Here is a 22,746-nt window from a genome sequence, read left to right on the forward strand (position 1 = left end):
GCCACCAGCGAGATCGGGGCTGGGGCAGCTGCTTTGCAGAGCTGGACTCGCTCGTGGCTGTGGCTGCAAGGTGCTACTTCTGCTATGTGGTCCGTGGAGATGTCATTTTGGGGCCACCAGCTTCTGCAGGTGGCTTTGAAGGGTGGTCAGGTCTGCGAAAACACATCTTGGTGTTTGCTTATGGGGGATCTCGCAGGAATAATCATGGGGTGAATTTTAAAGGATTTTTTTTTTTTTTGTCCTGTAGAGAAGTGTGCACTCCGATCACTGGTGGGACTGTGGTTTGCTCTAGGTCCAACCAAGCCAGTCTGAAGCAATGGTCTGCAAATGCTCTTTTGCTTTTGGGTGCTCCCTGCATCACCTGGCCAGAAGCAAACCCCTGGGCTGGAGGGCTTCTGGGCACCGCGTCTGGCTGCAATGAAGCCAGAGGGGATTTTAATAACGTGGCATCAAAACTACCATCTTGGGTGTCTGGACAAGAGAGGAAAAGAAAGCAGGAAGGGTTGTGGTTGTGCTGTGGTTGTCAGCTGGAGTTAAATAACAGAGAAATGTTTTATGTTTAAGGTGGTGTTTGCTTTGCATGGTGAGAAGAGACGGGGGTGGATGCCTGCACCCATGGGAGCCGTATTCCCTTGCATCAGGGCATATCGGTGATCCAAGAAATGCCTCTTCCCAGCCAGGCGATTGGCTTGGAGGTGTCTTTGATTACATTTTTCTCTGGCTCAGGAAGCCTGGCTGGTGATCCTAAAACTTGCAGCAATAATTTTTGCAGCTGGAGGCTTCACAGCAGGATGCGAAGGCTCGGGATGCGTTTCAAAATGATTTCTTTCTTTTTCTCGCCACGTCCATGTCTCATCCTTGCAAGCTAGTAGGTGAGTTAGGTGGAGTTTTCAGGGGCTGTGGGGTCTCACCACAATGGCTATGGATGCCTCTTAGAGGAAGAGCAGGCCACGGATATGGATGAAGAGGCTGGAGAGCTGCAGGGGACCGGCTGTGATGAGGTGTGATGTATGGCTTTCTCCAAAGGCCCCTTGTTTTGGGACCAGCAGTTTCTCACGTTCCGACAACAGCTCTGAAATGAAACGTATGCTTCTGGAAAGCTCTTCTGGTGAATGGCGAGTTTTCCATCCCTCCCTGCATCCCTGCTCTGTCCATCCCTGCGCTGGCCTGACAAAGGCAGAGGAGCGTTTTTTCCTGCCTCTGAGGATGCTCGGAGCAGCGTCGGTGGCAGGCAGGACATTGTAGCCCTGTGGAGCACTCGTTGTCAGCAGAGCCGCAGCATCCTTCTCCGCTCGGATGCTTTTAATGCACAAATTCACCCCAAGGTGCTGGTCCCTCTCTCTCCCTCCCAGGTTTCGGAGCATCTGCAGAGCACACATTGTCTTTCTCGAAATCGGCTCCAAGAAAGGATATTTGCACGGCTTTTCTTCTTAATATATTTGCATTACATGGGGTGAAAGATTTATTTATCCACTGCAAACAGCCACTTTGAAGCTTCTTTTCTATATTTCTGTGGTTTGATTATTATTTTTTTTTCAATTAACAGAAATGAGGCTTATGCACTCAGACTGGATGTCACCCGCTATTTCTCCAGAAGCTTTTTTAACCTGGCGACTAATTTCAGCCAAATTTGACAGAGGAGTGCAGGTCTTAAAGATAAGAACTTACAGGCTGTAAGAAAGAGGGTGGAAAAGGGAAATCCTACGAGGAGAGGCTACAGCAGTCGTGAGCTTAAATATTATCTGTCTGGCTGCAGGCGGGTCAGTTAACTCAGAAGTGGCTTTAGTAATTCACTCCATTTTCTTTAAGGAAATAACCCAAATCACCTTGAACATGGGGAAGGAGGAGCTGGCTGTAGGGATGCTGCCTGGGCGGGTGTGGTGGGATGATGCTACGTGACCTTTAAAGGTCCCTTCCAACCCAAGCTATTCTGTTCTACGCTGCCACGCTGTTGTCGCAGCGCTTTGTGCTTGTGCACGACCACCGAGCTTGCAGAGAGAAGCTGGTGGCTGATTTCTTTCCAGAGTCTCCTGCCTGTACCGGTATCCCGCAGTTCAAAAGTGTTTTCCAGCCTTGAGCTTAGCCTCGCCGCGTACCTGCTGGGATGGATAATCAGGTATTATAGCGTTACTGCTCCTAATAGGGGCGTTTCACGTGCTGCCACCTAGAAGCTCATGTAGAGCGTTTGCACACTGGGGAGTGCATAAAATCTGTCCCTAAAAGCTTGGCCAGGCTTGCAGGTGTTTCCCATCAAGACTGAGGTCATGGTCGGCAGCATCGCCTGGAGGAGACAACGCAGCAGCACAGTGGCTTTTCGGCACCATCTATGGTCTGTGAACTTGCCTTGCAGCTGGAGCTGCTGTTAAAAGTGATTAGTGACCCACCTCCCCCCCCCAGTTCCCAAAGGAGCCAGAGATGATGCTCTGCCCCTCTCTGCTCCTGACAGCCTTTCCCATTCCAGCTGGAGCATGAGGCTGCCTTTTCTGTCCCTTCCCCTTCTGCTGTCACTATATGCACTTTGATTTACCTTTTTTTTTTTTTTTTTTAAACTGGGGATTCTCTTCCTTTTTTGTCAGCTTGGAGAATGATTTTCCTTACGCTCCTCTCTATTTAGGGCTCTGGGGGAGGAAGTGACTCAGCCTTTCCCCTGCTCCAGTTTGCACAGTCATCCCTTGCCCGCTTTGCCGAGGTTTTCCTTGAGCACCTTCGGTTACGCTCGCTTCATTCAGCAGGAGCCCGTCTGCCTCCTCACCGCACGTTTCGGTGGGGAAGGGCGCGGTGGGGGAGGATGAGCCGTCAGCAGGAGCTTTCCCTGTGCCAGGAGGATAGTAACGCAGCGAGGAGGACACGCTGCCAGACCTGCAGCAGCTCCAGGTCTCCTGCTCTGCTGCCCATCTGTGAGCATGGACGTCTGCGGAGATGCAGGCGAGTCCAGCCAAATGAAATTTTGGGGGCTAGCCTAGTCATACTATTAAAAAAAAAAAAAAAACGGATGAAATTTGGTGGCACGGACTCACCAGGGAGAGGGGAGTGAAGATTACTCCGGTCGTGCTACCAGCGCCGCTGAAGGATGCCATGCTCGCCCGGGCACTGATGGGAGAGGTCTGCGTGGATGATGGATGCACGATGACGCTCGCTCCGTGCAGGACTGCTGCCAGCTTGCCTTTCACGGCAGAGCTGAACCAGTTGCTAAATACCAGGGAGGAAGCATCGCTTGCTCTCCGCAGGGCTTTGAGACACTGCTGCTCAGCAAAGGAGTCATTAAATCGTCTGCCACTCTGAGTGATACCAGGCATTTGGCGTGCCATGTACTATATTAAAAACAAGTGCATTACTTTCACGTTAATTGTTCTCCTCTTCTGGAAGCCAGCACAGCTGACTCTGCTTCTTTTTAATGGGGAGAAGGGAAAATAAAAAGAAGAAGAAACTCCCAAGCCCCCCAAAACCCAGAGAATTAAACCCCGAAAGCAATTTTGCTCTGCTTAGGAAATTCCAACATGCGCCAGTTATTCTTTGGTTTTATAAGGTTGTTGGAGTAGGAATTACCTTCGTCTCGAATTATTCTTCTCTCAAATTTTATCTTCTCTCAAAGTATTACTCCTAAGAGTAATAATTTGTATGTGGTAGGATCCTTGCTGAGGATGTATGTGATGGGATCCTTGCCGAGGAGCTCTTACCTCCATGGCAGCAGTCCCATGCCTTTGCTGTCCTTCACTGATGGTTGGCTCTCCCGGGTGGTCTCTTAGCTCCTTGTTTGGCTCTGGCTGGGAGCAAAGTCTTGTGATTGTGTGTTGCCGAAGGTTGGGAGAGGCTTGGCAGTGTTTCTCTGGTAGCTTATGGTAGGGCTACCAGTGCTTCATAACAAATCCTCACTCTTGGTCTGTGTGGTGCACGCAGCGGAGTTTGATCCCACTTTGACATGGGTGAATTTCAGTCAATGGTGAATTTTAAGGTTCCACAAGCCTTTGGTAGAACATCAGTAACTCCAAATATGGCCTTACTGAAGCTCCTGTGCTGTGAGCAGGGACTTCTCTGGTGGTCACAAGTTTCAAGTTTGTTTTTTTTTTCCTGCATGTTAACGCCTCATTTGGCACCAAACATTGTAGCTCTTGATACAGACCTTCATCATGACCCTGTTGTGCCAGAGGCTCGAGGAGAACTGAAAAGCAAGGCCTTTTGGCACGCTGGGTGGTAGTCTCATGTCATGGGATCAGTGCCAGCAGAGCTTTTAATAGCTTGGTAATACTGTGTTTGCTCAGCAGGGCTAGACCAAGCTTCTGCAGTGTGGCTGGAGCACTTCTAGGGTCCTTCTAAGGACGTAGGGAGTACCTGGGAGCCCTCATATTGAACAGCGAATGTGGTTTTCTGGTAGCAAAGGTATCTTGTTGAGTGTCCCAAAACAGGGCCTTGACTAGCACAAGATCTTGGGGAAAGGAGCGCGCAGCCCAGGACCCAGAAGTGATGTCTGATCTTTTTTGGCATCTCTGAATCAGACCCATCCAGTTCAGCCAGATGTTTCTGGAGAAGGTGTGGTAACCTTTCAGGATGGATGTTTCACCTACCCCTCACGTTACTTACCTTCTCAAGGAACTGTTTGCCATGGAAAGTGTGCGGAGGAGGCTCTCTGGGCACTGCCAACCATAAATACACAAGGAAGGAGTCTGGTTGGAAAGATGAAGGAGGCACTTTGTAAGGAAGCCATCTCTTTGGTCTGGGAGCCAACAAATATGGTGGTACACTGATGGGGATGCTGGTGGTTAGGCTCTCTCTACTAAGTAAATGTAAACTCTGAGAATTTCCAGATATTTTTACAAGAAACCCCAGGAAATGAAGCCAGTTGCTTCTTGTAATACCCATGTCAGATCACACGTCTTCTCCTTCCTCAAGTCTCTTGCTCCTTGCCCTGGGCCAACCCGTTGCAGCAGGTGACGCGTGGGTGCCTGGGGGCATCATGTTGCCTGTTCTGGCTGTTGTGAGACACCACAGGTGTTAAAGTCAAGTTTTATGGGAAGTGGTTTAAATTTGCTTCGTGATAATGTGGCGGCTGACGTTGTGAAAGAACTTGTAATTGAGGAGTTGTGGAAATGTAGCGGCTGAGATGAATATTTGCGTGGAGGTGGTCGGGTGTGCTGGGAGGTCTGAAGTTGGTCATCACCTAGAAATGCTTCAGTAACCCAACTTGAGCTTTGCTTGCTTGTGTTCATCTTTTTTTTTTTTTTTTTTTAAGAAATCTAACCAAATCAGAGCGAACCCGTCAGAGGCTGTTAGTTAACCAGCATGGTGGTGGTTAAGCATCTGGTGGTGTGACTCTCTGATCTGTCTCAGTGGATGTCAAGAGGTGGATTTGTTGGCGAGTCCTCCCCTCCGTCCCTTAATGCTTCGTAACTTTTCCACTTGTCGACAAGTGTTACACTGAGCTTGATGTGAAGTGTCAGCCAGTAAAGCCTTCCTCCCCTTCTTCCCACAGGTTAATACGCCTCAAACTAAAATTTTTCGCTTATTTCCTTAATTCTGTCTGTTTATCCACTTTATTACAGTAGACTTGTCTGTTGCGTGCTTCCAGATTCTCTTGTTGTCTCTTCCATATCATCCAGGGACGTGAATGAAAAGCGTTGTCCTTGCAACACCTACACTTAACTCAGACCATACTAGTTCTCTTCCGAGCATCTCTGTCTATTGATTAAAGCATTAGGAGGAGCGTCAGCTTGGAAGCAGTGGGTTTGATTAGCTAATTATTTTAACAGAAAAGTGATGAACTTTGATTCAAAGTGCACGAGAAACGGTGGCTGCTGTTTTCGAACGTGCTGGAGGGAGGTCGGAGTACCTAACCAAATGAGAGCCTCGGGCGGGAAGCTAACGAGAGGAGTTTGCTGTCTGAACATGAGCATCCTGCATGAGGTCTTCTGCGTGACCTAGGAGTATGGAAAAATATTTGTGTATATTTACGGGGGGCTGATGGTTTTTTGGCTAGGGAGCTCTAGTTCTGCAGGAACTTCGTGGTTGCATGAAGCATGTACAGGGCAGTTGAGCCTGTAGGATGCCCTTCTTGTGTAAAGACTGGGTTTCACTGTTACCAGTCAATCAGTGAAGTACTTGTGTCCTGAAGGACTTCACATGGTGGTGGAGTACTCGGCAGTTGGCCGGTGGGAAAAGCTTGCTGGTATCAACACGCCTTGCTGGAGGTGTGGTCTGAAAGTGGGAGGCTTCACAAGAGCATCTCATGTCATTGGGTGGTGTGTGGGTTGACCTTAGCCGTCCAGGGAGCTGATGTAGGGGCAAGCGGGAATACTGGTGAGGTGTTTGCAAAGAAGCAGCTCGGAAAAAATTTTGGAGAGACCAGTGAAAGGAGTATCTGTCTCCACTGTTAAGAAAAGCAAGTGGTTTTTGGAAGGGGCCGGGGCAGGGGGGTTGATTCAAGTCACCATGCAAAGGGAGACCCTGAAGACCAAGCAGTAGGTGACTGGTTTCTGTCTTCTGGATTGGAGGTTGGGCCCTGGTGTTGGACGGCCAAATTGGAGACAGATGATGGCTCTCGTGTGATACAGATGGGGAGGAAGAGGAGGGGGGGGCGGGTCAGGGCAGTGTGCGTATCCTCCTCTTTGGTCTCCCTTTCCTGTTTGCTTGGTCCGGTGTCAAACATCTGGATGTGAGCTCGGTCCAGCTCCCACTCTGGGGCTGTAGCTGGGGCTCTTTCAAGTCCTTGAGCTCTGACGCTGCCAGGATGGGCAGAGCTGATGTCAAACCATCCAGGAAGGAAGAGATGGGTAATGGAAAGCCTCCAGCTCCCTTTTTACAGGGAAAAGTGCATACATAGCCTATACAGCACTTGCTGCGTGGGACCATCCTCTTTGCCTCCTGGAGCAGAAGGCTTTGCTCGTTGTGTGTGATTATTGTGTATTTGAGCTTCGTGTCAACCTCTTACCTCTCCTAAAGGTCAACCTGGACTTTCAGGCCACTTGCCGCTGGGAAGAAGTTTATTCTGGCTCTGATTAAGCTGGAGGTCAGACCTGGTGGCTTTGTCCTGGAAGTCTGGGCTGAGGGAATGTCCCCCTAGGCAAGATCCTGGAGTTATTCTGGATTGAAAGAAGCTCTGGAGGTCCTCTGGTCCAGCCCTCCGCTCAGCGCAGGGTCAGCTTCTATGTCAAACCTGCCTGCTCAGGGCCTCATCCAGCTGCATCTTGACGCTGTTTCCAAGGATGGAGATCGCACATCCCCTTGGGTCACCTGTTGGGTGCTGAGCCACGCTCACCGTGAAGGAATTTTCTGATATCCCATCGGAATTTCCCATGCTGCAGCTATCGATCCTCAGACCTTGAGGTGTGCAGCTGCTGTGGTTTGCAGCTGGAGAAGGCTTTCTGCTACCGGTCTTGTCCATGCTCCTGCAATGTTGCTGTTGGGTTTCTCAGCTCCGCGGGGACATCACCACTTTCCAGCAAGGCAGCAGCGCGTGTGTGCCTGTGTGCAGCGAGAAGGCTTATCGCCAACTGACCTAATTATTATAATCTCGCTCTTCCCTAGATAGCGCAGGTTTCCTTGGCTCTCGGGAGGCTTCCCTGGTTTCTCCAAGCTGCTGTTTGATTTCTCGTCTGTCTCTTAATAATATTGTTCATTTGTTCGGGCTAGGTGAGCCAGAGGATAAGGTTTGTCGCCAGATATAGTGCAATGCCTGTGAACCGCTTTTCCTGCTCTGATGGCCATCCTGCTGGATTTGGTGGCCGAGCCTTTTTTTTGTTCCCTATCCCTTTTTTTTTTTTTTCTGCAAGACGCCTCCTGCTGCCCTGCCCTCCCTGCTGTGGATTCTCCCTTCCCTACGTGCCCCCTTTCCCTTCCGTAAAGGGTTTATTTAGGTACAGATATAGGCCAGCTACCTTTCAAAGGTGCCAAATTCTTTTTTCAGCTAGACAGGGATTTGCAGCGTTTTAACAGGATTTAACAGCTACTTCAACATCAATAAAATAAAGCCTAGGAGAGGGGAAAAAAAAAAACAAAACAAACCAACCCAGCAACAAAACATTGCATCTTAGGGTGAGTTCCCTCCATTCATAAGCTTAATTTTCTTCCTGAAAATTTAAAGTTGGGAATTCTCCCTGTGCTATCTGAAAGCCTCTGCGGTCCCCGTCGGGCAAAGAATAACCCTGTATAACTCGGTGCCTCCTTGCAGGGACAGGGCTTACCACTAAGCTCCCCGGTTAAACCACCTGATGGGATCAGCAGAGGTTAGCAGCACCGCAGGGGCTTGGTGGCAGAGGGTTTGAAAAACAACAAGTCAGCAGCATTATCCTGAAAACCTGTTTTGTTTTGGGTTGGGTTTTTTTGGTGTTTTGTTTTGTTTTTTTTTTTTATCCCGTTGTCATGTACAAGATCCAGTTTGACCTGAAAAGGGAGCAGGAGAGGTTGCAGCAAGGCATCATCCGAGCATCAGTGAGGCTTTATCTGCACTGGGGGTTCTGCAGCCCTGGGTGTTATCTTGTGTAATGACTGATAGTCTCCGGAGAGTAAATATTTCCTCCTGGGGCAGAGCAGCCTGTGGAGGAGCTGGGAATAAGCCAAAGCGGAGGCATTGCTAGGAGGATAAAGCCCGAAAGGGCTGGCAGTGGGGTTGTGCTTCATGTCTCACCTTGCCTGCAGAATTGGGGCTGAAGTGGTCCCCCCCTCTCTTTGGGGGGGTGTGAGTTCCTATTTTCCTAATTTTTCTCTTCTTTAAAAAAAACCAAAAGTGATATATGTGACCCTTTCCCGAGGTTCCTGTGAGTTCCTAATATATATGTTACTTACAGTAACACTTAATATGTGCTCTGTCCTGGACGGCGTCCTGGTGGATACCCCAAATCATCCTTAGATATTCTGAATATTCCTAAATATCAGCCCATAGGACAAATAATTGATACGAACTGTATTTTTTTTCAGTTAATTAACCTGTAGAAAAATCATAAGGATAGTCATGGGGGATAAGAGGATTTTTAGCTGGGGTCAATCAGGGTAGATATTTTTATTTCATTAAAACAGGAAAGAAAATAAAGTCAAGTCACATTTGCTGTGTTCAATCCAAAATGAAATATGTTTTAAAGTAATTTACAGCATGACAAAGAGCTGTGGAAATTTAGCGTACATCGCTGTGAAATAGAAGTAAAAATCTTTTGTTTAAAAATACCAAACCCTAAAAAAAAAAAAAAACTCGAAAGAACTTTTTCCAGCGTTTTCTTCCCAGCATTTTGGCTGCAGTGATTTGACCAAAAGTATTTAAAATTCGCCAAGCCAAAGCTGGGCTGCTGGCAAACAAGTGATTTTTTAAAAAAAAATATTGTTATTTGATGGGTTCAGCCTTTTACTTCTGCAAAAAGGGATTCAGTTCCTCGGATGAGGGCAGGCAGGGGAGGTATGTGACCCTTGTCCCGCACCGGAGGAGGGGACACGTGGGACTTGAGCGCCAGGTCTCACCTCCCATTCCCGGAGCTGGAAGACATTGGGCTTCTTCTGGACATTGTGGACATGTGGGGATGCTCACCAGCAGCAGGGTATCCCGGTGGACCAGGGGTTCTCAGCAAGCACAGAGGTCCTTCAAGTTCCCTTTGGGAGGGAAAAGCCCCGAAGAAAACTCTAGTGGGAGTGGGGAAAGCCTCGGCGTTTTGTGGTTATGTTAGCGGTGGTTGCATCTTCCTCTGAAGTCTCCAAGTGCTTGCAGTAACTCGGGGCTAGGCACAGAATTTGTTTTCTTGATCCTTCATATTGTATAATTTATTCCAGAAGTGTCTTTTCCAGTCCCTTGTTAAGCTCAGCTGCTTAATTGGTGGGTCACAAAGATCCCTCAGATGCCCTCATCTGACTTGCACTGTACAGGCAGCCAAGAGCCGGCAACAACGGGCTTCCACCTGCAAGGCCCTTTAATGTGAGATACCATCTGGGTATACAGCGTTATGCACTCTCTTGATTGATCGAATTCTCCCTTATTTCTTTTCTTTTCTTATTTTGCCCAAGTTAAATAGTTTGGGCTCTTTATTTGCATCTCTGAGGTCGAAGGTACGTGAATAGCAGGCATCTTGCTATGATGTTTCTGCTGAAAACTGCTGATACTGCTCCCCTTTGCTGCAATTACAGTCCTCCTCTTGTGTTCTTGTTATGATTAACTTCGGGGCTGTTAATCCCTTGGGCGTAAGGAGATGATTGACCGGTGAAGGGAGGTGCAGGAGGGGACTTTCTCAGATGCTAACCTGGCCTGGCACAAGCTCCTTAGGTCCCTGCAGCCGTGTTCGGTGGGGCTGCCACGTGGTGGAGGTCATTGTGGGAAGACCTTCATGATGAATGTGAAGGACCCTTCAATGAAAAAACAAAAAATGGTATCAAGCGCATTCATGGATGTGTTTCTGAGTTGTCCTTATGCCTGCAGGTTCCCCAGTTGACATGGCTGGTGGGTTTTCCACTGTGAGGTCTTGGGGTAGACACAGCTGTCCTGAAAGAATAGATCCTGTTGGTCTTTGCTGTCTGCAGGTGGTCCTGGGTCCTCCAGTCATCATCCAGCCCTATAGGAACAGCATTTCCTTTTGGGTCAGGAGGCAAACATCGAAATAAGTATTTCTGGCACTATCCCTGACCAGGCTGCATTTGTGGAGAAAAAGCTTCTCTGGATGCCTTCTTGGCCTGGTTTCCTGAGATGCTGGGTATTTACTAAATACATTCACCCCAGAGGCATTCTGAAAACTAAGGCCAAACTTCTGATGTTCATCAAAGACCTTCTAGATCTATGATGCCTTCCCTAAAAGTAGCACCTTGAAAGCTCCGACACCTCTTTGGTCCTCCCCAAGCTAGAAGGGAAAGCCAAGCATTTAAACGAAGTCCTAACAGGGCTTGTTGCGTTTTACGAGAGAGGGAAGCGAGGCATGGTGGTGGAGCCAGCGACACGTCCCGATCACACGTGCAGCGCGTGGCGCACTTGGGTCCGTGCTGGATGGAGGACTTGGACACAAGGAGCAGCTCATGGACACTTTGGGATTAACTTGAGGTTCTTGTCCTCAGCACACCGGCAGCAATGCTGGGGCTCAGTGGGGCATCTGAGACTTGGGGTTTGCAGAACCATACTGACGTCAAGGACACTGTCAGCAGGGCACGTTAGGACGTAGGGTTGGTGGATCCCAAGGCTAAATGTCACCTGTCTCAATCTGGGCTGGTCGTCTAGACTATCGTTGCTGCTGGTGCAGGTAAACAGACACTCCCAAAGCTCGCTTGATCTCATGTTCATCTCAAAATAGGTCAGCTATCGTGTCCTGGAAGTACCTGTCTCTCCGTTTGCTTTGTGTTAAAGAAAAACCTCCCTGTCCTCCTCCTGCCTGTCGGGGCTCAGCTGAGTTGAGCTGCTTCATTTACCTCTTATTAATCAAACGCAGCGCTCCCCTGGGCGATAAATGTGGCCGCGCAAATACTTGCAGCATCTTTAACCCCTGGGGTTTGGCAGGCTGCTCTTCTTCCCATCCCCGTCGCTGGCTTCTTATCACCCCTCACTCGCTGCGATTTAGGGGGGGGGGGAATAACTGATGGGGGAGTGGGATCGCCCAGGAAGGGCTTTTGGGAAGATTTGCGGCTGCATTGCTGCTGCAGAGCAGAGCGATAGTCTGGGAGTGATTGTGAAAAAATGCACTTCAAGCCTCAAAAAGGAGGCTGGTGGCTGGCCAGTAACTCCCGAAAATTCCTGTCTGGGGAGGTGCTTTCCTCGGTATTTGCGGGCTGGTTCCTTAAGGGAAGTGCATTATCCTGGTGAATTGGTTCAAGCTGTCTCATGAGCAGCAGGAAGGAGCTAAAAGCTGGGGATGGATTCGAGAGGAGGGTTAAGCCCATGGGCTCGGTCCACGCTGCTTGGGCAAAGCAAAGCTTGGGAAGGGCCTGATCACCACCCATCCGGGGCTGAGCTTCACCTGCTGCTGGGGCTTTGGCCAGCGCGGTGGGGTGGTGGGTCCACAGTGAGCTGGAGCCCTTCCCTGCCGCACCGCAGCATCCCTGGCCTTGGTGGGACCTTTGGTGGGCACAGTGGTGTCTGCGTTGGGTCACGTCCCTTCCTGGAGCAGATATCCGGGATCCTGATGTGAAATCTGGGTACCAAACGCGCTCTCTGAATTGCTATCAGAAATAATGTGTGAGAACATGCAGGAGATCTTTGTAGGTTGAAAAATGGATTTAGGGTCTGCAAGGGCATCTTCCTAAGCTGTTAGAGCTGTCTTAGATGACACCCTTTGCCCCCACAGCAGTCTCAGGGAGCCAGGTTTAATTCGGATGGTTCCTCTGGTTGGAGTGAGGATCACTTCTCCATAATGCAATCACTTTGCTGGATGGAAACCTGCCATCTAGACCACGTCCAGTCCATATGGCCAGGAGCTAAGGAGGACACTGTGTCCAACCCCAGGGGAAGGGAAAGCTTTGGCAACCGACTCATTCCTGGGTCAAAAACCTGTCATTAAACGTGTGAGGGTCGGTCGCTTTGCTGGGTATGTGTCGGGCTGTGTCCTTCGTTCCTGAGCAGAAGGTTCAACAAGTAGGTAGGAGGTGGGAGATGCTGCTCGTGGCTTTTTCCTTGTTTTTGCAGGCAGCTGTGGCTCTTTTATTAGTATATTTAAATCTGGAAGAAGCCAGAAGAAGGGACAGCGGTCCTGGAAAGCTCAGCTTTCATGACACTCATGTCCCCATTCCTTGGCCAGCTCTGTGTCGTGGTGGACCCGCTCCCGTGGTGTTGAACACCAACCCCCCAAGGTTCCCTGTCCCCTTGTGCTTCTGCTGGGCTTTTTTTCCTTCCCTGCCTCTTAATTTATTATTACTCGACCAAAAGCATTATGAGGAAGGGACTTCTTTTCCTTCTGCGTGTACAGAATTGCCAGTTTCCCAAATTCTTGTTCTTTTCTGCTAGAATATTTAGAAGATCTCATCGATGGCAGTGCCGTGGATGCTGCCTGTATGGGAACTGATAAGGTCGGGGACTGATGTTCCCGGGGTGGCCGTGATGGAAAAGCCAATCTGCTGTTTATTTTATAACTTGAACATTTGAATGCAGTGGAGGAGCGGGGGTCTGGGATCCAAAGGCAGGTTTTGGAAATTTTGTTTGTTTGTGGGTGTTGTTGAGTGGGGTTTTCTAGGGTATGGGTTTTTTTTAGCACTGAAAGTAATTAAAGATTCAGAAAATATCTGTGCACGGAGTCGTTCAGATGACTTTAACTGTCTCGGAGAGGAACATAGTAAGTTGTTTATTTTCCCTTTCTTCTGCAAAACGGCAGAGGTTTACTGGCTGATTTTTCTTCCCAGTTCCAGCCGAGCAGCTCATGTTAGGCAAAAGGCACAGAGATCCCCGTGAGCGAGCCAGGCTTGGTTCGTAGGGAATTGTCTCTCCTCGAAATCTGCTCCTTGCTTTGCTCATGTAACCCGAGCCCAAACATCACCGGATCCGAGGCCGGGAAGGATTGTTCCCCTTGGTCAAAGCAGCAGGAACCCAGGGATGATTTGCTTTTCTCCATGGTGCAGAAGGTGGCTGATGTTGCAAAAAGCATCATGCTTCCATTTCATCATTCAAATAAGGGGGGCACCTGAGGGTCTCCTATACCCAGCCTTGTCATACAGAAGAGCTTAATTTCCAAAAAAGAGGAAAGCCATGATGAAGGGAGCAATTGGTGGGGATGGAGGTGAGATTCCATGAGGATGTGAATTTCATGAGGTTCAACAAGGCCAAGTGCAAGATCGTGCGCCTGTGTCAGGGCAATCCCTCGTAGCAATACGGGCTGGGGGATGAAGGGATGGAGAGCAGCTCTGCTGAGAAGGACTCGAGGGTACTGGTGGTTGGAAAGCTGAACGTGAGCCGACAATGTGCCACCCGCAGCCTGGGCTGCATCCCCAGCAGCGTGGGCAGCACGGCGAGGGGGGGGATTCTGCCCCTCTGCTCCGCTCGGGGGAGACCCCCCTGCAGTGCTGCCTCCAGCTCTGGGGCCACCAACAGCAGAAGGACACGGAGCTGTTGGAGCGGGGCCAGAGGAGGCCCCGGAGATGCTGGGAGGGCTGGAGCCCCTCTGCTGGGAGGACAGGCTGAGAGAGCTGGGGGGGTTCAGCCTGGAGAAGAGAAGGCTCCGGGGAGACCCTTATTGTGGCCGTTTCCGTACTTAAAGGGGGCTTAGAAGAAAGATGGGGACAAACTTTTTAGAAGGGCCTGTTGTGATAGGACAAGGCGTAATCATTCTAAACTAAAAGAGGGGAGATTCAGAGTAGGTAGAAGAAATGTTTTACACTGAGGGTGGTGAAACCCTGGCCCAGGTTGCCCAGAGAGGTGGGAGATGCCCCATCCCTGGAAACATCCCAGGTCAGGTTGGACGGGGCTCTGAGCAACCTGGTCTGGTTGAAGATGTTCCTGCTCATGGCAGGGAGGCTGGACTAGATGGCCTGGAAATGTCCCTTCCAACCCAAACCTGTGATTCCCAGGAGGAGACGACCAGCTGGCTCCTCCTAGCATAAAAACCCCTCCATCCATCCAGAGTGGCAGCCCCGGCATTTTGGCTGGTAGCCAAGGTATGTCCTCTGAATGCTGCTAAAAGCCGGCGTACAGATGCAAAAATGCTCTTTGCCAGCAAACTACGGGCATGGTTTAATAGGGATTAAGCACCCTCCGCGCTTGCCCTGCTGCTGACCGTGGGATGCCGCTCCCGCCCAGTCCCTCCCTACCGACAGCGACCCACGGGATGGATTACTTCAGCGGGTTGACATCTCAACTTAGAGTTGGCTGTGTCTTTTAGGATTACGGGGCTTTTCACAGCCCAAGTGCCCATTATATTGCCTGGGTGCCTGAAAAGAAAAGATTTACTTTCCGATAATGGTTTCCCTTTGGTTATTTGTAAAAGACGGTACGTGGCAACTGGTGCCGGCATGCGAACGCGCCGGCGAAATGTGCGATTGCAAAGTGTACGGATCAGCTGGTTATTCTAATGCTTTTATTTAGGACGTGGGCTGTGCGCTTTGCCTGCAGAGCGCTGCCTGCGCAGGGAGTTTTGCGCCCTGGCCGCTGCTTCCGTGGGATCGGGGCTCATCCCCCGGGGATTGTGGAGGAGCTGGGCAAAATACAGGCGTTGGTTGCCTGGGGATTGGACGGGTGTTTGCACGGTGTATGCGTGCAAGCCCTCCTGGCTGGAGAACGTCCTTCGTTCATGTCTTCTAGCATAATTCAGAGGAGGCCCCGGAGATGCTGGGAGGGCTGGAGCCCCTCTGCTGGGAGGACAGGCTGAGAGAGCTGGGGGGGCTCAGCCTGGAGAAGAGAAGGCTCTGGAGAGACCTTCCAGCCCCTTCCAGTCCCTCAAGGGGCTCCAGGAAAGCTGGGGGGGGACTCTGGAGCAGGGAGGGGAGCCATGGGATGAGAGGGAATGGTTTTAAGCTGGAAGAGGAGAGATTTAGATGAGATATTGGGAAGAAATTCTTTGGTGTGAGGGTGGTGAGCCCCTGGCCCAGGTTGCCCGGAGAAGCTGTGGCTGCCCCATCCCTGGAGGTGTTGAAGGCCAGGTTGGCCGGGGCTTGGAGCAACCTGGTGTGGTGGGAGGTGTCCCTGCCCAGGGCAGGGGGGTTGGAACTAGATGGTCTTTAAGGTCCTTTCCAACCCAAACCATTCTATGATTCTATGAATTCCTGCTCTCGAAGGAGGAACAGTGCAGCTCCAAAGAGGAGATTGTGGAGCACCTGTGAAATATGCATTTTTTATTTTATTTTTTCTGCTGTTTCTTCAAATATTTTTATTTCTTGATGTTTCCTTTAGAAAGGTGGGAAATAGCGAGGATAAGATGTAACGTGGGCTCTCGTTCCATTGGCTTTTAGTAGAAGTGGGGGAATGTGAGGAGGGATTAAGTCTGACTTAAGTCACAGTTCGTAGTATCAGGCGATGTAGAAATAGGTTATAGAACTCAGGCTGTTCTTGATTCAGGGGCTTGTGGTTGCAGGTTTTTTGTGACCTGCTTCAGGTTTTATTCCTAGAAATTCTGATGTATTTCCATGGAGCGAATTTGTATAAAAATCAGGGGACGGGGAGTGTGCCTTGCTCTTGGGTTGCAGCCAGAGTGATGCTCCGGTGGACCCCATGCCCTGGCATCCCATGTCGTGGAGCATCCCACCTCAGGACGGGACCAACGTCCATCAGGTGGGCCATAAACCCACCTCCATTCACCTCCTGAAGTTGAGACAGGGGTTTTATTAGCCGTGTGCTAGTTTTGCCTTTCTTTTTCTTGGCAGCATCCATTTGAAACCAAAGGTAACATCCCTCCGCCCCAGACTTCGTGTTTCTAAAAGTAGACAATGCTTTGCGTTTGTGTGTTGTTTCTTTTAAAGAAAAAAAAAAAAAATCCACCTCCCAGCCACAAAAAAATCCTTATTGCAGTGAAGCAAGCTATGTAATAAATTATTGTCTGGCTGAGAACAAGGGATTTCTGGCTTTCTGCTTAATTTTCACCCTCCCTTGCTGCATCACTGTGTCCAGGCGGCCGCTTTGGGTTGGATTCTGTGGCCTTTTGCACTTGGTTGTCTCCTGGCTCTCTCCATTGTTGTTTTTGGGTTTTTTTCCCCTCGATTTATTTCTGTGTTTTTATTTTAATAGCTCTGTTTTGACGCGCTGTGGCGTTCGCCCGCTCTGTGGCATGCCAGGCTCGTGGATGGCACTGCAACGTGGCAGCTGTTAGGCTTTTTTCTTGTCACTTGGGCTTTTCTGCATCACCAGGTACCAGAAACCAGACCTGAGAGCGGAGGGATGATGAAATATATAAAATGCTCAGCCAGCCACGGATGCATCAGTATCTGAAAAGCCCGAGGCTAGTGCCAGCAGCGGTTGCTCAATGTGGTTTTCAAAGGTGTTTACATTTTAATTGGAAAAGGATCAGATCCGGGATATAATAATTTATATTGCTGCGCTTGATGTTTTGGCGTATGGAAAAATAGCAGCTATGGAGCAGCAAATCCAAACCAGGCACGTGATGCTTCGTCTGCGCTCGTGGAGACGCGGTAATACCTGGATGGAGGGAGTCGTGGTTCGTCTCGATTGCTTTCATTTCCCATAGTAACCGTTCCTGCGGTTTGCTGGGTACGAAAGCTGGCCGCCGGCAATAAAGATAAACTGCTCCTTTCATTCACCGAGATGCTCTCGCCGCTTTAGAAAGACACGTTGCTAATTACTTGCTGTTGGAAATCGGCTGGATTAGGCGAGAGAAAATATCGCTGCTGAAGGAGCTCATTAAAAGGAGATGCTGGGAAGCGAGCAGCTGCCCGCCGGCCGCGCTGATAGGCAGGAGGACAAACCCCAAACGCAGACGGTCAAAGGTCCTTCTGCCTGTACAGCTGCCAGAGCGTAAGCTGGCAGAAGGTTATTTGCAGAGTTCAAGCACGCAGAGGGTTTCCCCTGACCTGAAGTCATTGATAAGAAGTAGGAGAGTTGTCCTGCGCCCATTGGGCCCCAAACTCTCAGGTTTGGGGCCGAAGGGACCTCCTTCCCCATGAACTTCAGAAAGGCCAGCTTGGAGAAGACAGTGGGGAGGCAGTGCGAGGGACATAATGATGGAAGGTTTGACCGTGTGCCGTTCCTCTCTGCCCAGTCCCAGATAGGCACCGAGCAGAAGAGGGTGTCATCTCACTGAGAAGTGACGGTCCAACAGGTCTTCGCTGGAGGGAGCAGAGAGCGATGGGGGTGGGTTTTGGAGACCAGACAAGAAATGTGAAAATCGATGTTGATTGCTCATGGGGTAGGACGTGGTGTCTGCTGGCTGGAGCTGGGCTGGAGCCTCTCGCTGGGTTTTGCTGGGAGGTCTCTTCAGTTTGGTTTTACCATCATGCCATGCAGGCACAGATAAATAAACCTGTGGGCTGCTGGGGTGCTTCTCAGTTCACGTCCCAGTGTCTCAGAGCAGAAGGGACCTGCTGGATCACAGCAGTATTTAAAATGTATTTGTTATAAACTCCCCAGGGAGAGCAAACACGAGAGGGATGCTGATTGTCCTACCACAGAAGACTCCCGAAGGAGGTGGCTGCGTCAGCACGCGAAGAATTTGCACCGTGGCTGCCTTTTATAGGAAGCATCTCTTGTTCCTCGGAAGACCCGGGATGATAAATCCCATGTGGCAAGAAAAAGGCTTTCAGCGATCTGTCAGGGTAGCTCTGGAGCCTGTCACAGTCTGGCTCTCCGGTGGCTGGCCTGTGATGGCATTTCTGGGGAATAAATCTTCTGCGGAGAGAGGCTGCTCCGCGTTCCTCCTGCCCTATGTTGGAATCGTGGAGGCACAGAGGATTGGCGTGTGAACCTTTTCAGGGTTTAACTGGAGAACAAGTAAGGAAGAGGTATGGGTTCTCCACCTGGGATGCGTTGAGTCATTTAAACTCATATCTAAACAGCTGAGGCCAGGTGGTTGGAAAGATGGGCTGGGAGCTTGCCATTTACTGGGATTTGGTGGTCGGTTGACCTTTTGATAATTGAATTTGGATACAGGTGCCTAAATCTGGAGAAGCCTGATGCTAAGCACTGCATTAAGAGGTTCTGCCTGAACTCTGTATTTTAGAAATCTTTTCCAATCGTTGTTAGCATTGGTAGATGTTAGCGTTGAGTATTAACTCCTGGCAGTGTAGTTGGGGGGTAAATTCACTTCCAGCTTTCGCTATTTGGGTGCGTGTGATAGCACGGTGCTCCTGGTTCTCTTGTCTTTGAAGGCCACAACCTTCAAAGAAACTTGTTGTGTGAGAAAGCGTTTTAGGCTTTCAACATCCATCCAATGGAAGCACAAAAAAACGGCAAAAGCAACCTCTTTATTTTGTTTTCCTTTGCTGATGCCCAACCAGGTTGGACCTTGGGTAGGAGCAAGAAGGTGTGCAGTTGTTGGCTTAATGGTAGGTTAGGGCGTTGGTTTGTCTTGTTGAGTTGGAGCAAGCATTGTATGAGGAAGATCTCTTCATGGGCAGCAGTCTTGCTGACAAGGTTGCCATGTCAACATGTTTTGGACCAGAAGACCCCACTCCTCACTTCAGGGAATGATGTTTGTATGGGCCTGGAGTGTCTGCGCCCTTGGGATGGCTGGGGCACAGGTGGGTCCCACCCCAGGGGAAGAGTGGTGTGTGGTTGCCCTGTGGTGCTGCCTCAGCATGGCTGAGCTGCTGCAGTCCAGGTTTTGGAGAAGCTTTGTTCTGGTGGGCTGGAGAGAGGACGGCTGGAGCATCTGCCCTGGGGGAGGACGTACGTGTGAGGTCCTCTCACCCGGGCCACAGTGAGCTGATGGAAGTGCGTTCCCATCCCTGTGTGCCTGTCATCTTCTCACCGTGGACCCACCTTCCTTTTCTTATATCATTTTGGTTGCAAGTTCCCCTGTGCTGTTGCGTCCCACCCATCTAGTCCACACTGGTTTCTCTCTCCATTGCTGTTCTTCACCGATCAGACTCACCACTTGGTTCCTCAAGTTCAACACAAGCCTGGAGCACCTATTGGAGATGGGGTACGTGTTGGGCTTGACACCCCGAGCCATGGGCAGGCCCATAGGGTGGGCTGGTCTGTTGTGTGAGTGTTGCTTCCACCTTCCGTCTACTGGGCGAACACAGAAATGTCATAAAAAAAATGCTTGTTCCTATTGAGTTTATTTGCTGATTAAAGGTAAAACTATATAATTGCCATAAACTGTATAATGTTACTAAAGCAAGAACTCCATTTACGTCACTCTTTGAAATAACAGCTATTAATAATAATAATACATTACAGTAAAGCTGATAATTACTAAGTTCTAATAAGCAGTTTGCACATCTCTGGACTTTTTTCTGTTGGTGGATCCATGTTTCATGGTCATAGTAATGAGCACAGCGTGGGCTTCGTAGGAAAGGCTTGGAAGGTAATTTTCAGACCCCCAAAACTTACAGACTTTGTGCCTCGACAAAGTGGTGAGAGGAGGAGAGAACGGCAGGGGGGAAAGAAGGTTTGAGGTTGATCTCTATTAATTATCATTAAGGACCGTATCTGTTATCTGGGAATCCTTGGTGGTGCTATGCCAGCGCAGATCCAACAGATCACCAGTCCCTGAAGAGCTCTCAAGAACATGCGTTTGCTCAGTTTAGGAAGCCATCAACCACTTTGATCCTCAAATGTCGGTTGTTTTTTTGTTTGAAAACCTCTTGTTCGTACATGTTTTGAGGGCGAGGTGAGAAACCTGCTCCAGGCACAGAGGTTTCATGACACGCGGCACCAAGAAAAGCAGGAGACCATCCAGCCCATGCCACCTTCCTGGCGGAGAGGGTTAATTTTGGAAAGGGAGAGAAGATTTAGCGTTAGTGTGGAGAGTAAACCTTTGTGGGTGGGCTTGAATTGGTTTGGATCTAGGTGGCTGCTTCCCTTCCCAAGGTGTGGCCACCATTTGTGCTCCAAAATCTGTCCCTCTTGAAGGTCCAGGCTGCTTGAACCAAGAACCAGCTTGCAGGACCCAGAAAATGGGCTTCTGTAAACCTGTGATTGGTTCGGGTTTGTTTTGTCAAGTACATTTTATATACGTGCATCTCATGCTTGGTAGAATTAGGTAGAGCCCAGAAATCAAGGGGTGACAGCTGAAAAAAGCCCTGTCTTGACAAAACTGCTAGAGGACGGTGACCAAAACAACTCCCATCTGAGCACTGGGACATCTCTGGGCAGGCTGGGGGAAGGCAGTTGCACAATAACTGGGAAATACTCTTCTAAAATGGGTGAGACTGCCCAGAATGAAGTATGGAAAGTAGTCTGAGAGAGCGACGGAGGCTTTCTTAAGCGATGAAGTGCCTGAACATCATCTCATGGAGTCGTGAAACCATTCAGGTTGGAGAAGACCTCAGGAGGTCTCTAGTCCAACCACTTGCTGAAAGCAGGGTCAGCATCAAGTTTGGGTATTATGCCACTGCTGTAGTGATCAGGCACGTGTCGTCCTAACCATGACCCCTGATATAGGAAGGGAGCGTGGGCAGAAGTGGAATTCAAAGGATAAATTCAGAAAATTCAGAGATGGTTTCTAGCAGGGAGTGCCAGGAGATGCCATGAAGTCAAGATGTTCCTCAGCTTCTTGAGCCTTTTTGTTGACGGCTTGTGTTGGGTGATGAAGGCATATCAGCAGCGGCCCCAGCGCAGCCGCCACGTTGAGATGTCCACGTCAGTTGGCCGGTCTCTGTGTCATTACGTGATTCACACTGACTCTGTGCAGACTAAGCACATAAAGAAGATTACAGACCATGACTTGTTAGTCTTTTATCTTATTATAAGGGTTAGATGTCAACCAACTCACGGTCCGTGCCTAGACATCTGCTCTAGGGATCTTTGTGTACAACGATGGTCCTGTCTCAGGTGTACGTGGTAATTCGTCGCCCTTAAACATAGAGGAGTTCTCTTTCTGCAAAGTTCTGGTTTCCTTTAGAGAGGGATGAAGCTACTGCGAGATGACTTGGTTTTGGTTTCCTGCCAAAGATACGGAAATGTCTCAAATAGGCGGTTTGTGTTCCTTTGCTGGACCTGGTGACTTCTGACAAACCCGTTCCCTTTCAGTCCGCTGTCTCTCCTGTTGCTAACCAGCAAAATGCTGGTTGAGCGTGGTGGTGAGCACCCCGAAAGTGGAGTCGTGTGTTAGCCCTTGCTCTGCTTTATCGTGGGTGTTCAAGGGGGAGCATCCCCTGGCCTTGATTTTCCTCTAGTGCCGCCTTAAAAAAAAAAAATAATAAAATAGGCAAAAAAACCTTTGGGTTTGTGTTGTGTGGCCCCAGGGGATGGAGGATGCCCTGCTTTCTCCATCCCAAGTGATGCCACCTGTATCAGCTGTCCCCTACCACATGCCATCACCTCCCCACGCGCCATTGTGCCCTCCCGGACTCGTTGCAGCCACCTCTTCTCCCAGCTCTTTCTTTAGCACTTTCTATGTAATAATTGGTGCTTTCCATATGGTAATTGGCACTAATTAGCTAAAAGGGGAGAGGCATGCCCTCCTCCAGGGCTCCATGCTCTCTAGGGCTCCTCTGGTTTTTTGGGGTTTTTTTCCTTGTCTGTTTTTTTTTCTTCCTCCTTTTTAACACGCCACGTGATTTTTGTTCAGGAGTTAATGTGTGATATTGATCTACATAATGAGCCTTTTTGACAGTCCGGGCACATTTGGGAATAATTCCTTGAGCAGATGAAATCCTTAGGCCAGAACTGCTCGTTCTCAGCAGTTTCCAAATGAAGCCACAATTGTTCAGAAGTGACAGATGAGAAATAGTTCAGGAGCTGGGAACAGATTTTTTTTTTTTATTTTTTTTTTTCTCCTTCCCTTCCGGGTGGCATGTGACTCACTCCGAATTTGCTTGGTAATTTTCTACTTGTCTCAAAACAGACTGTAAATACCAGTTCTCGGTGAAGGAGAGGGTGAGGGATATGAAGTCTTGGCGTCCTGCAATGTGGTGGGATCTCCTGCGTCTTTTCCCTCCCAACCGCAGGGAAGGAGGATTGTGGGTCTTACCACAAGACCTTGGTCCAGAGCATAATTCATGTGAAATGTGTCCAGCATACAGGAGTTGATGGTTTCTGTTCTTCAAGGTATGTCGTTCAGCCGTGGAGAAATAGGAAGGAGGAGAGGGCTTGGTCCAAGCTCCCTCTGCAGCGGTTGGATGGGGGACAATAGGGATGCTGAGCCCCCTCCCCATCACTCAGCCCAGCTTCTCTGGATGGGGGATGCGGATCTTGGGGTGAACTCGGAGCCAGCACCTGACCGATGGCCAAAGAAGGGGTGTCAGCCCCCCAGAACGGTCCCA

The 22,746-nt window shown here is 49.6% G+C and overlaps 1 protein-coding gene across 4 annotated transcripts in view; it reads left to right on the forward strand.

Annotated features, from left to right (window-relative positions):
* CTIF (cap binding complex dependent translation initiation factor) overlaps nucleotides 1-22,746 on the forward strand; it is a 158,727-nt gene that overhangs the window by 5,204 nt on the left and 130,777 nt on the right. The window lies entirely within an intron of this gene.

Source organism: Chroicocephalus ridibundus, chromosome Z, assembly GCF_963924245.1.
Source record: "Chroicocephalus ridibundus chromosome Z, bChrRid1.1, whole genome shotgun sequence".
Classification (NCBI taxonomy): Eukaryota; Metazoa; Chordata; class Aves; order Charadriiformes; family Laridae; genus Chroicocephalus; species Chroicocephalus ridibundus.